Genomic DNA, 9,818 nt, shown 5'->3' on the forward strand with positions numbered 1-9,818 from the left:
TTCTTTTCAGACGCCTCGGAGGATTATCAGGGATTGTTAAGGATGAAAGATTAAGAATTAATGGGTTAGGATGGGCAAGGAGTTTGGAATGAAAATAGCATATTTGTTTTGGACCAAATCTGCAACGAATGGGATGTTAAGGTCTTTGTGAATGAGTTTATCTGTAACGTAATAAGGAGCCAACTACAACAGTAAGTTTAAAAATATTTATATATAATGTATGTTGTGTAATAAAGACAATTTTTGTTTCGAGGGAAACCAAAGGAGAAAGAATTATTTGACTAGTTGTTTAAACTGGCTCAGTGTTAATACATTTCTTTAAAAAATGTATTGGAAAAGAAAAAAGAATTATTATGCCTTGTCACAATACGACTCTATAAATATAAAGAAAAAGTTTAAAATAATATTGTGATTTATTAAGGAATTAAGTGAGTGAAATGTGAAAATAATTAATAAAATGAAATATCAAATAAAATGAAACTTTTTATGGGAGTATACATAAAATTGTAGCAATATGCATAAAATTAGCATTAAATATTATTCCGTCAACAGATGAAGAAAGAATAAAAATATGCCGAAAATGATATTAATTTGAGCATTTTTCATTAAAAATCCATTGTCATAAATTATTTTATTTAAGAACTGCAGTTTTGAGCTGGCTTATTTTAACTATGTGAGTTTTTGTAATATAGAACATATGAACAGGCACTTAGTACCATGTTCTTACGACTATTTACTCTTTATAGTTTTGTATAAGTATAAGGCCACTATTAACTTTAAAATTACATTATTCTATTGTAATTTTAAAGTTAATAGTGGTCTTATACTTTCTACAGGCAGTGAATAAGGTATTTTAGTGGTTGAAGCTGGTAGTAGTGTGGCGGACGGGCTGGTTTTATTGTCCCTTTGAGGACTGGAATTATTGATTCGGTGCCATAGATGTTATCAAAAGTGCTTCGCTTTGTGACCATGCTTCTCAGCTTCTTGGATATATGTTCTCATAGTTATTTGACAAAAATATTTTTGCTTTTTCATTAACGTTTTTATTCTGACTAATAATGTTAAGAGATATGTTATACGAGACCTTCGCTTTCGAATGTTCAGTTATTATTTTCTCAAATTTACAGCTAAGATTTTATTCCATTTATGATATTCTTATATTTATTAATGTATTTTTTTGTACATCGACTTAATGTAGTAGTTTAAATAGAATTATAACTAGTGACATGGCAGGATTTAAACTAGCGACAGAACAGAATGATATGCAAGATTTAAACTAAGTTTAGAATTTAAACTAGCGGTAGATGAGAACGGAGTGACAAAATTTAAACTAAATTCAAAAATTATTTTACAATTAAAAATTTTGTACTAACGAATTTAGTTAAAAAATAATTTTCGATTGAACCGAACGAAGTAATAGTATCTTCCACTTTAAACGGAGTTACAGATTTTTTACTAGAATTTAAACAAAGTGACACAATTTAAACTAAATTTAGAATTTCATGGAAATGACAGCGTTTGAAATCTTAAAATTAAATTCTGGTATTTCCCATCATAATTATATAATATTATTCAGTGACTAAGGATTATATTATAATTTTAAAAAAAAGTAAGCAAACAATATGAAATATACCTAAGCAATAAGAATATATATATCTAAATAACTATATTTCAGTTAAGGATATATTGCTACTCCAGGAGAATAATGAAGCAACTGTGAAATTTTGTAAATTGATTTTACTTTGTTGGAGGGCTTATAAATGCATTTAATAGTTGTTTACAAATCTAACTAATTGTAAAATTGTATTTTAATTCGCCACGGAATAGAATTTTCTAATTACAATTGTGTAAATTTAAAAAAAAAACAATAATATCAATTTCACAGTTGCGTCTTCATGCTAACTTATTATTGATCTGAGCTTTCAAATCCTTTAAATTAACCTAGTTTTGGAATATTCAGTAGATATATAAGTTAAGAAGTTTGGAATAACGAATTCTTATGCGAAAACATGTCCATTATGATCATATTATTATTTATAATCATTTGAAGTGAGTGCACTCATTTGTTAATTAAATAATCTTTTTTTTCAAAATTAATTTTGATGAGTACAGTATGAATTGGACCACTTTTGCTCATATACAATAAGTAGACTTGTTAAATATGATGAAACCTAAATTATTTTAGATTTTATTTTTAAAATAATATAAATAAATATAAATGTGTAATTACTTTTTTTTTGTTACTTGTCTTATTCATTATATGCAGTCTTTGAATAATATTAGTCTATTTTTATTCAGATTTTATTTATTTTTTAAAATAAAACTAACTATAGGAGTTATAAAAATATTTTTATTGAATCAACTCGTGCACATTATGGACAGGTGTATACTCTTTATGTCGTTTCCTGTCCTCTGCCTTCATAATCGCTGGCCCGAAGTTCCTCCTTATCTTTCTGAGCCAGCAAACTCCTTTGCCTCTTGCATTTCTCACTTCTATTTTCATCCAATTTTAATAAATTTTACTTCTGAATGGACTGTGTATAAAATGATATAACTTTATGTCGTTGTGAGCTATAAATATTATATTCGATGAGATGACTTAAGTAATATTATCCTTAAATTATTTCCGTGTCCCAAAGCGCTTTCATCATCTATAAAAGGATAAAAAAAAAAAATGTCGAATCATCTTCAAGTCGGTTTACAAAACGTGTATTTATATGACTAACCAATGATGCAATCGTCTTCTTAATCCAACCTCTAACACCAATGTCGATGATATACCTTTTATAAATGCTTCCTAATCATCGAAGGAGGAAGAACACGGTAACTTAAACTGTTGGTGAATATGATTTATTGGCTGCAAAAAGCCATTTACCTAATCCCGTGTGTGTGAAAAGAAAAAATTATACTGCTTCCATCATGTACTACTAGTCTTTGGCAGAGTTGGGAATTAAAAAAAAAAAAAATGTTGAGTACAAAATAATAAGTTGGAACATACGTATTCAACAACTATGATTACTTTTGTATTCAATAAAATTAAATTTATGGATAAAAGTTTTGTAATTGATTACATCAAAATTAAAATTTGTGAGTCAACTCGTGATGAATAACCTCAAATTCAATACAAATACTTTGTAATTGAAATTGTTTTTCAAAAACTTTTGTTTATATTCTGATGATTGTACAGTTGTAAATTACAATGAATAAATAAACTTAAAAAAGTTAGAGTAAATATTTAAGTGTCATTGCAATTTTATAACATTGGTATGGAAATATGGTAAGTTTGTAGGTTTTTGAAATTTGCATTGTTTTTATATTGTAAAACAAAAGCTCTTCCTTTTGTATTATTTACTTAATAGAAAATATTTGAATATTTAATAAAATTAGTGTATTCAAAAGAAGAAATCTCTGGTCGATGTTAATTAATGAAGAGAACGATTACTTCTAATAAAATTTTTTGAGTATTTAGTTCCAATATTCGTATTCAAACTGGTTTGAGTTTAAATTCGTTGTACTCATTCTTAGTGTTACCCTTGAGTACAGATTAATTGTCCTAAGCTTAAAATGGTTTGAGTAAGAGTATTTTTCAGATAAGAGCAGTTTCTAAACATTTTGTAAAGTTAATAGCACTCTTGTATGAATTTCTCATATCTGATCAATTCAATGTTTCGCAATTCACTGCTTACATTTATAAGGTTTTAAGATTATCTTTAGAACATCATTTAACTCACTGAATTTTGATCCTTATGGTGCATACAATAAATGCAGAAGTATTTTTATTGTATATTATATTATTTTATATTGTTGTGTATTACAACTTCCTTCCATTGAAATTTCTGTTTAAGTTGTTTCTTCATTTATTATGAACTCGCGTTTATCAATTATTTTTTCTTATAATATTACTTCTAACATTATTTCTGCTCTTCCAATCCAAAAACTTTAAAATGTTTACTTTAATTTTCCTCTTCCAATTCACACATCACATTCATATGGGTGGTAAAGAGAATCTGGCAGTGTTTCTTTTGAGTGATTTAACTAAACTGGAATTCTGGCGAACAATATCTGTGCCAACACACTCATTGTTGAAGAATTAATTGATAGATTAGGCATAATCAACAATGACAGCTGAAAAGAAGTTGGTGCATCAAGTGGTTATGCAACGTTCCAATATAGTTGATAGGGTGTAAGAATCTTCTCAACTTCCTTTTCTTACGCAATTCTATTCGAGTGGGTGCGTTAGCGTCTGAAAAGGCGTTCTTTATGTGCCTTAGCCTATCTATGGAGTAATCCTTTGTTAATATTGAAAAAAATATCTGTTGGTTGTGGATTCGTGTCTGCTCTCATCGGCTCATATATAACTAGATTTGTTTGAATTGCGACCAAACCTGAATTTTTTTTTCGGTTGGCTCTTATCTTTTGCTAGTCTTCGCCAAACCTGGCTGTCTTGTCCCATATCGCTCTTGTAATTATACGGAGGACTTTACATCCAAATCTCTCGATTCTGCTTCCTAGGGTATCTGTTGGAGCCCAGGTCTCGCATATGAGAGCTTGCCTTATCATGGCATTGTATTTCCTTAGTTTCAGATGTTTAGAGATTTTTTGGGATTTCAGTATTCATGACAGAGGAGGCTCTGTTCGCGCTCAGTTCGTTGATCATTTATTGATGTTATTGTGGAGGTAGATATTTGAATTATGAAATTAATTATACTATGAATAATTAAGGATAATGTTTTTTAAATAATGCATCAACAAAAATTTTCGTTTATTGGTGTTGAATTTTTTTTTGTTTCATGCAAAGAATATTAGTCTATTTTAATTCAGAATTTTTTCTATAATAAAATTAATTTTTATAATTTTTCGTGATTTTCCATTAAAGCTAAAATATTCAGAACTATCTAAAAATAATTTTAAAAAATCTTTATTAATACTAAGAGATAATTTATCTAATTTAATTATAGTTATCAATGCATTATCATTGATAGAATATTAATAAGCTTGGCATACGCAGAAACTTCAGATATACCACACAATCTACCTCTCAGTTAAGTTTCTCCATACTGACCGTAATTGATTATTTATGAAATAATTAACATTTTTCATAACGTCATGTCATAACGTTTTGGTAAGGAATAACAGCTTACTTTGCCTATAAAAGCAGTTTCAAGCATAATCAACTATTTAAAAGTATTTAAGATTAATGCACCTGTTAATTATTTTATTAAGTATTAGGAATATGAGATGTGATGAATGTCTTACATCACTTTTAGCTTTAAATGATGTTATATTGAGTGTTTTTACATTCTTGGTCAATAATTTTACTAAATGCTCTTACAGCCACTTTTTATTCACCTGACAGTCATTTTTTATACACTCCTACTTTTCATCCTCTACCTGACGCTTTGTATTTTATTATATTTGGGGTATTCATGATCTTTAGTTCAACATGTTAAAGCGTGTTAAATGGAAAAACTCGTGTTAAATGGAAAAACTCATGTTAAATGGAGAAATAATTCCTACTTTTACCATGTTAAAACGACATAACATATAATATGGTTGAGAGTCTGCTACTAGGTCTGTTAAATGGAGAATGGCATCACACAACAATTTGTGTTTTGATTGTTTTAGATGTTTTAACTAATACAGCAATGAATGACAATAATAATGTTAAGATACTTGCCAATTAGCTCATCTTGATCCTCTTCGTAACAAGTTAGAAGCTCAACAAGGCATTCAAACTGATGCATGGTCAGAAGTTTTGAAAGGAAAGGTTATAAAACAAGTTGCTCAGAAAATCCGCTAGGAGCTCTTATGCATTTAATATGACTTTAAATTGGCCTGCCCACTATCCTATACTTATAACATTCAATATGGTAAAAAATTTTACATTTAACACATGAATACCCCTATTATAGTATTTCATTAATGAGCCATTATTAGTGCGAATTTATAGTGTAGGTATAATTACATTTTCTTGGATTGCATGTCTTCGGGTAGAGGTAAAGGCAAGGTTACTTCTATTTTCGCGACATACTTCGTTTATTTTTGTTTCAATCAATATTTTCGTTTCAGGGTTGCATAATGGTATTTCGAATATAATTACATCAATTTAATAATTAAATATCGACTGACTAACGAAATAAAAATATTAAAATAAATATTATTAATAATTTTTATATGTATGCTTATTACTTCTTGTCAATTAATCTTAGTAACGCTTTACATAAATTATTTTTAATGCATTTGTACATTACTTATTCAAGAAATTCAATAATTTATTTTATTTCAACAACGTTTATGAGGTTTTTATGGGTATCCATTGATAGATCTAATTAATATAAATTTAATTAATTTAAAATATTACTCCTGTAAACCTACTTACCGTACTTCTCTATTGGTAAATGAAAATATATATTTAGAATTATTTTGAAAATAATCCCAGTGAAATTTAAATTAAGAACGAAATGGTCCAGATGGCTTTCAGAAAAATAAGAAATTGTGTTAATTATTTTTAAAAGCAGTCGTTTTAACCGACATTGTATATATTAAAAATAAAAATTAATGTAATAGTAACTATGGAAGCTTTTATTAATTAAAACAAAATAATAATTGATCCCAATCTAAGTTTAAAATTGTGTGTATTATGAATAATTTCAGTTGATATAAAATGTAAAAGTTGGAGACTTTTATTGTATTTTTTTTTATCAAAACTTCGAAATTTTTAAAAATATAATTTCAGAGCTTTGACCTAATATTTCTACTACTATTTGTTTTTTCTGCTTAATTTGTTATATTTCTCCTTCTGTAAAATAGGTTTATTTTTAATAATTTGTTTTGATGAGGATATTAAATATATTTAAAATTAAAATCTGTACCACTACAATCCTTAAAGGGTCAGGGGTTCAGTACTAGTTACTAGTCAGTACTTGTAACAGTACAGTAAGGAAGTACTGTTACTAGATCAACGGTTGTGCTAGGTGGTTTGGTCTGAATCACGCTCGACCGCCAGATTTTTACCCACTTAGAGGTAGGATTACTTAGAATTCAGGAAGCTGGGTGGACCCCAAGAGTGCTCCAGAACCCACAGGGTCAACTCACGGCTACAGTATAACAGAAAAGTATTTATTACTGTTTATCGCCTGTTTTTGCATTTTGCTTGAAACATCACATAATTAAATAAATAAATTTTAGGCCTTCATCAGGACTAAAAGAAGAAGATAAAATTTGGTTAAATTAATGCATAAATGTTAAAATAACATATAGAAAAGAACTGACATAAATGTGTAGGTAGAATAATGATATTAAAACAAAAAAGAAATGCTAGGTAAATTAAAAATTATATAAATACTTATATAGTTATTAATTAATAAATATACTATAATAATCGAGTAAATTAAACTTGAAATTACCCCTCTTAATTTAAATTTTTTATTAAAATTGTTTTTTCATCTCTCTCTATTAGCCCCTTAGAAACATGGTTCTGTTGAAATATTGGAATACTGTGTTTCATGTTTTTTTTTCATTGCAATACTGTCTGCTATTCCGAGAAATATTTTTCAAAAGGATTTTTTATGTATTTTTTATTTCAACTCTAGAGCAATAAAAACTTTTTATATTAATATATATACGTAGGTAAAACCTTACTTATTCTCGGAAAACCAGTGAAGTCTTTTGTGTCGTAATTTCGTTAGGTATCTCTCATATCCAATTTAATCCAAGTTAATTAAAACTTGTATTTCGTGACAACTCTACTTCATGATAAAGTAATAGAAATTAATTTTAGTATGGAATTGAGGTTTTCTGCTTTAGTTAAGTCGAGTTGTCACATTTGTTAAGATATTTGGTCTAAGTACATTGTGACCCTTATTACCAAATATTTTTATCTTATAATAAAGTTTAAAAAATCAAAGAAACCGATTGTTCATTTACATCTATTTCTTTATTATTTAAAAGGGATATATTAATTTACAGGTACTAAGAGGCATTTTACAAGTATATCGTTTGTTTAGATACAAGAAATAACTGCATGTTAGTCATGGGCTAACAAAAAAAAATTATTAATTTAATAAAAAAAAATTTTCAAGCAAATACTAATTGTAATAACTCATAAAACACTGTGACAATTATATATAATGTTCTTAAAATTTTGATTTCTTTTCCGTGCTGAAATATCACTAACTGATTAACTGTGGCTTCCCCCCCCCTCCTGATTGAGCATGGTCTGCGGTGCGCGCATCACGCTACGTTCTCTTACCACCTTGCATTTGACCCAAGTATTGTGTAGATTGTTGGACTCTTATTATTTTCGTGATTTTCGAAAAAAAAAATGTAAAGGTTAAGGAAGGCGAAAATTTTGAACAAATAATTGTTACTTTGCTGTTATAAAATTCTTGTTATTTGCTATAAAATTCTTATAGTGGGTATCACGAATATAAATGTTGGACCTAATAACAATACCACAGTTTAACGAATTCGTAATGTAATCGGGAATGTTCGGGTGGTCTCGGTTTTTCCCGCCCGAATTGAACTCTGTTTTTCCTTTGTTCTCCATGAAATTATTTAATATTTTGTATTTATCAAATGATAACTTTTTTTCAATTGAAGGCATATTTATTTAATAACTATAGTCAAGATTATTTCATCTTAATTTAAATTTTCGATCAACTTTAAAATATATAAAAAAAAAATATGTATTTTTCTGTTGCTATGAAAATTTATAATTTAGGATTTTCTTGTGGTGCGAAGGACGAATACTAATGTTTTTCCTACCCGGAATATAAGAGTTTAACAAAAGAGCTGTTGAACTGTTGCTATATTGAGCAGTGAGTGTGATGCGGGTAGGCTGGCATTGGGAGGTCAGGTGGCTCTGATCCAAGGACGATCCCATCCTCTCTGGGTTATTCATGGCTGCCACTGAAGGTTTGTCAGCAAAAGGAAGAGTTATAATAGGATAGGGGGATATAAGAGAAAAAATGATGTCAGATCATACTAATTTCCTCAAAGACGGGGTTTGATTTTTATCGTTCGTTGTTGGTATATTTTTGATGTATTAGAAGTCAGGAAAAATCTAAACCTCCAAAATGTTTATTTTTTTTTTTAATCACGTGTAGGATCATTATACAGAAAATTTCATGCTGTTTAAAAAAATACGAATTAATAACTGAATCCTCGCAGAGAAACTGAGAAACCTAAACTTTCGCTCATTTTTCACTCAGTGCTCTATATCCTCATAGCTACCGCTCAATAGAAATTAATGTGTACATTATTTTTCAAGTTAGTATAAATTTGCTTACAGGGCTCTGTAAGTTCAATGGTTTTCGAACTCCTGGGCTAAGTAACGAAAAATCAATATTTTGCGAATTCATTTTGGTAAATACCATGGAAAATGCGACAAGGAGATTTTTAGAAAATTAACTATCATCACAATTATCAGTTAAAAGTTTCGGTGTACGGCGTTCAAGTTATAATAGAAAATAAAAACAATTCAAAGAAAAACTAAATTCTTTTTAATTAGCGTAAAAGTTCAGTATTTTCCAATAATCACCCGAAATTGTTTTTATTTTTAGCAAATTTAATCACCATTCAAATAAAATATTCAAAAAACAAACAAAAAATGATCATGTTATTCTATATAAAATATGAATAATGTTTATACAATAACCTTACTGTTATTCAATTTGAATAACATTGAAACAATTTATTTACTGGCCTATTTGACCTAATTATTTTCTGACCTATCTGAGCAGAGTGAACAAAGCACTTCGTTTTTAGGATCTGAAGAAACGCATTGATACGAATTTTCGGAAAATAACATTTTTTGC

Source organism: Halyomorpha halys, unplaced genomic scaffold (assembly GCF_000696795.3).
Source record: "Halyomorpha halys isolate HHAL.00 unplaced genomic scaffold, Hhal_1.1 Scaffold866.1, whole genome shotgun sequence".
Lineage (NCBI taxonomy): Eukaryota > Metazoa > Arthropoda > Insecta > Hemiptera > Pentatomidae > Halyomorpha > Halyomorpha halys.